This window comes from Triticum aestivum, chromosome 1A (assembly GCF_018294505.1).
Source record: "Triticum aestivum cultivar Chinese Spring chromosome 1A, IWGSC CS RefSeq v2.1, whole genome shotgun sequence".
In the NCBI taxonomy this organism is placed as follows: domain Eukaryota; kingdom Viridiplantae; phylum Streptophyta; class Magnoliopsida; order Poales; family Poaceae; genus Triticum; species Triticum aestivum.
Genome location: NC_057794.1, coordinates 256839988 through 256845430, shown reverse-complemented (window position 1 = coordinate 256845430; position 5443 = coordinate 256839988). Strand labels below are relative to the sequence as shown.

General features: G+C 42.8%; 1 long non-coding RNA gene across 4 annotated transcripts; it reads left to right on the top strand.

Moving 5' to 3' along the window:
* Nucleotides 1-588: 588 nt before the first annotated feature.
* LOC123044976 (uncharacterized) lies at nt 589-5086 on the top strand. Of its 4 annotated transcripts, XR_006420860.1 has the most exons (7): nt 601-1186; nt 1284-1354; nt 2038-2123; nt 2359-2457; nt 2607-2917; nt 3520-3596; nt 4614-5086. It is a non-coding gene; the product is annotated as an uncharacterized lncRNA (long non-coding RNA). The 4 variants fall into 4 exon arrangements; XR_006420862.1 differs by lacking the exon at nt 2359-2457 and having other exon boundaries at nt 606-1186; nt 3523-3596; XR_006420859.1 differs by lacking the exon at nt 2359-2457 and having other exon boundaries at nt 589-1186; nt 2607-3596.
* The last annotated feature ends 357 nt before the right edge of the window (nt 5087-5443 follow it).

Here is a 5443-nt window from a genome sequence, read left to right as displayed (position 1 = left end):
AACAAATAATAAGGCTGGGCAACTCGGCCATCTAGAGCTCCCCCGATTTCATTGCTCGTTCGCCGTTCGATGCGGGTCAACTCGGTCATCGGCGTGCTGCCTCGCGTCGGATCTTCACTGGCTGCTTCACGTCCCGTTTTGACCGGCTGGTGAAAACGCAGGGCTGAATGACCTGTGGGCTCATGGTGAGTGCCTATAGGCTGGGTCAAATGCTTCTGGGTGTTCGCGCGCCTCTCCTCCCGCGCCACGTGCACGCCTCGCGCGCGTCGCTCTTCTCTGCGTTCGCTGCTAGCTCGTGTGGTTGGTTGACTGCTGCAGGTGGGCCTGCATTCTCTCTGGTCCCACCCGTCGGTATCCTGCTGTGGATTGTTTTGTGTGCGCGAAGACGTCAGGCATTGGTACAGAGAGAGACGATGGACTGACAGGACGCACGTCCCACGCACAGCGGGCACGGAGCAGTTGGCCAAACCTGGCGCCCACGATGCGTACCCACCCCTCCGTGCGCATACACATCTGCCCCGCGCACTATGACGGGTAGGCTGCGTTGGCTTTTCGCCCCACTTGTCGGTGTGTGGGGTTGATTTCTTTCTGGCTTCGGCGTCAGATACTGGAGAGAGAGAGAGGGGAGAGATAGCGTCGGCGTCTTCTCCCTTTCTTCCGGGCTTTCTGCCCGCTGAGAACGTGCGCGCAGAAAGGATGAAGTTCGAGCCGTGGAGTACTTCGAGCCGTGCGCCCCTTCCCCCGTCCTCCTCCACCTTGCCTGGGCTCCGCCTCCTCCGCCCGCATCCTCCTCTCTCTCTTTTCTGCGCCAACGGCCTCCTCCCTCGTTGCTGGACCCGCCCTGCTTCGCCTCCGCCAGCCTCTTCCTCCTTGCCGTCAACGGCAGCGGTGTGAACGGGAGCAGCGGCCGCGACTAGATGCGATGAGTTGACCGGGCTGGTTCCACGCTGAGGAACGGACCCCCTCGACACCATCCTCTGCGGCGCTACTCTGCTGCATGCGTTCGTCACAGTTAAGTTCTGGTTCCTTACCTGCTCCCCCTCCTCTTGAGCATTATGTTCCTCACAGTATTTAGCCTTGCTACCTTCATATGTTCATGTGCAGGTTTGTGATCTCTTCTGCATTCCGCTTTCCAGGAGTTCTTGCCTTCAACCCTGAGGTGGAATGGCTCTTCCCATACTTGTCTGTAAGCTATTTGATGAAATGCTTGTGTCATACTTTTTCTTCAGTTTTTATTCCTGCTGCTGAGTTTTACTCCTTTGTTGGTTTGTCATTTCTGCCAGCGCGGAGGTGGGGCTCGAAGAAGTATGGCATGGGGCTCGAGGACGGGAGAGGATTGGTCCTGATGCGCTAGGTTTGTCATTTTTGTTAGCATCCGCTTCCTTCGTTGGTTGTCGCTTGTTTGTACATTGTTGTAGTTCAGAGACGCCACCCAATTTGCTAATATAATTGTTCAGTGCTCTCTCACAGCGATTCTTACAAAATTATCATGCATACACTTACTTTAGCTTAAGGGTTCATTTATCATGCACCCTGTTTAAGTAGAATATAACCACTGGGTTATTCAAATGTAGATTCTTTTGTAACTCAAGAGGTTACATTTTAATTGCATGCACTTACTTTAGCTTAAGGGTTCATCTGTACGGGAGCACATCATTTGAGAGAAAGTTCATGATCAAAGGAAATAGGTTTCAGGTACATACTCTGTACTATTAGAAACATATGAGCAAGGTTGTCGCAATGACGTTCTATATCGCAATCTTTTCTAGAAACCGACTTCATAGTTTTCCCATGTGACGTGACTACATGTTCTACTTTCTTATTGTAAACATGCTAATATCTTTCTTCTTATATTATAACAAAATGCTCAGTTCTTTTCATTGAATACAGACCCAACTCTTTCTTTGGGTACATGTATGATTAGTAGTGCTTTCCGTCTGACATTTTTTTATGGCTGGGAGGTTTGACACAAATATCTAATATAATTCTGCTTTTCTTCTCTATGCCTCAAGCTTGCTCTCCTATGTTACAATGCAGGCTCGTGCGCCTGTTTTCCTTTTTTTTCCTTCGATGGGGCCGTTCAGGTGAGGTGAAGCAAGCGAGCACCTCCCCGTGTTTTATATGTAAGCAATCACCTCCCCGTGTTGCTTTGTCTGACTATTGTTCGTTTAAACCTTTCTTCTGTATTAGCACTACTGGATAACCATTATTGATCTACCAAAAAGGAAATCATAACCCTATAGGTCATGGAAAATAGATATAATTAGCACATAATCCTGCAAGTTTCACCTAATATGCACATGTCGTTTCAGTTTTCCAAAATATATACCATTGAGAAACTAACTGGATGCAGTGCAGATTCCAGGATATTAACATTTGCAGCCATATGTTGGTTTCAATGGTGACAGATTTTTGTCAATCCCACAGAGATAATTTAATTTGAGACTAGCAAATACAGTTAAGTTTAAACTGTTTCCTTTGATGAAATTCTGATGTTTTTTCAAACAAAGTATGATGAACTTAAGATCCATAATATGAAGCTGTGCCTACTGCATCAGTACAGTTGATGCTTAGGGACTAATTCTTTATATTTCCTGATGTATTAGTTGAGATCGAGGACAGAGCGAGTCGTTGCAGAGGAGAGGGGATACGAGGGTGGGCGGAGGTCAGGCATTGCTAACAGATTTGCGGCGGAGTGGAAGAGGTGACGCCAGCCGGCCGGCGCCTCACCACCGGCTCCTGTTTGGCGGTGGCAAAGAGAAGGGCGCCGAGGATGTGTTGCTCTATGCATGGTTGTCGAAGTACATCATCGTTATGATGTGTATGGTTTCTCTAGCCCTACTGCTCCTGAGCCCAAATCCCATGGTCATGCCCCCACCTCTCCATCGTTGAATGAAGGGAGTCTGGTTGCTAAAAAGTGAGTTTTCTTAATCAGTATGTATGGCCCCTCTGCACATGCCGTTTCTTCGTATTTAAGAGCCCCTCAAGCTTTCTCAGTTTTCTGATAGATATGGAATTTTAATTTGATAGCCCAACAACGGTGGCTACTGATGGAGCTGTCTATTATTTATTGTCAATCTGTAATACTTTTGTCAGCTTCTAGCATGTCGTTGCTCTGCCAGAGTGCAATTTTCTCTACATGGCATACAGCAGTTACCGTTGGTTGATATGTTTGTTGAAGTTTTATTGCAAGTTAAATAGATGTGTAGTGTGGCATACTGATTATTATAATTTGATAATGTCAGGCGCCGATGGCTTTAGATATGTAAATAAAATACCTTTAAGTAAAACTAAGCATTTAATTATTATTCTTGTGTTATTGATTTCACCGGTTTTATGTCAGCCGATTAGTTTTGAAGGATTCCACATCAGCTAATTTAGATTATGTTACTAGAGTATTAGAAGAAGTTCCTGATATATGTATTTAGAGCATTTGCTGAGATTTGATGCAAAATATTGATGACCAGGCATTATACTGCGTATAAGCACAATTTTTTAGTTTTTCTTTTGTTGTTGCAGCAGCTTTTCTACAGCAATAGCCAAATAATGTGACATCACACCACTCCATTTTCATAGGCCATAACACATCTTTACATGTAAGTTTGTTCTCTAGATAGTTCTCTTTCCAAGATTTTCATATCATATTTGTCGTGGGATCTGACTGCTTTACCATATTTTCCTGGTGTGGATGATGTTATAGAGTGAGCTACCATCACTTCTCATTACTGACTGTAATCAATATATATGTGTTTATGCCATAAAAGATGGATATTTGTCGAAGCCATTGTCGTATCATGTAATTTTCTTGCAGATCAACTATAATAGTATATAGTTTTGTTCGGATTGTAAAGCGGGAACGATAAAACCCTACAACTCCTGTGTGATTGCCATTTGATTATTTACTTCCTCAAGTAGCATGGATATGGTGCTGCCAGGATATTAAGTATATTCATGAAGTTGTGCAAAGTTTAAAATTGGTTGTGCTATCTTGCATTTGTCAAATGCTCATATGTTGCTGCTAGTCGTGCTTATGCCTAGGATATTAAGTAAGCTTGTGCTATGCTGTGGCTAAATAAAAGCAATGTTCAGACTTATCTTTTGTTTGCTCTACTTAAGTGATGTCGAGAAAATCACTGATATTTCTGTTTTACTTGGCCTAATTTTTTGTTTTCAAATAGTTCTACCTCTCAATTTGATATTTCTATTTGCTTTTGCTTAGTAATATGATGTATTGTTTTCTAGCTCTAGGCCTACTTCTGTTCAAGGTTCAATTGATTGTGTTTCTTAAGGGTGTTTTTTTAGTGGCATCAACACGTCACACTAATTCCATTCTGCATTGTACTGTGAATTTTCCAAGCAACACCATTATGGCAATTTTTTTGTTCCATTTTAAGTTTCACTTGGATGACTAGCCTGCCTGTTCTCACCTCATCATCATGGCCTTTCTTAAGGGTGTTCAGGCATTTTTGCCCTTCTGTAAATTAGTGGCATTAAATTAGTGGTCTTCTATTCGTGTTGCGAACCACAATATGGCATCTTGCCATTCCCCACGATCCATATGTTAACTGTGGATTTATTTAATGATAATACTATATCAATTGCCTTTTCTTCAGGATAAGCCGACACCTAACAAGGATCGGGAGAACAATAGAGATGCTAAGAGGCAACCTTTTGGGTTAAGGATATAAACAACAACAGGGCTTATGAGGCCGAAAAGAGCTCGAGTGGCGCCTTTGGGTTCTTGAAGCCCTGCACGTTCCTGGTGGAGTAGCAGCAAAATAATTTGGAGGCTTTAAAGCTACTGCACTTCATGTAGTTAGGATCAATTCTTTGTTTTGGTTTGAAATATATTGCCCAGCTCCTCCTATTTGATTGATTCATCTGATGATTTTGCCAGGCAAATAAACAAAAGGCATATGTATTGTTACGAGTGACGCCATCCATACTCCCATATGTGGAATTCAAGAAATAGAGAAATGTCATTGTTCTTCTACTAATTGGTTGCTTGGCCAAATGTACTGTAAATGATTTATTATTGTTCAAGGTATAGAGAAATGTTACTATTGTTCTTCATTGTAGTGGATGATATCTATCCCAATTATTGAGATGATGGAAGTACTACTGAGGACTTTTGTCTTTGACTGAATGAAGCTGCCAAGGAAGAAGCGATAAATAGGTGTCGAGGAAGAAGGGATAAATAAGTCGCTTGATTCATGGCCGAACCGGCTGCCATACGAGTGCTTTGAAATATACATGTGTCTAAGAGACACATAAATACTCTTTTTCAAAAACACAGAAACAAAGTTGATAGAAACACTACTCTTTTGAAATGTGTTTTTATACATATATTTCATAATAGACGTATCTACACCTAGGAGCCAAAACACCACTCTCCTCCTTAACTGGTTTTATACATGGCGTTTAGTATACATATCTTCTTTGT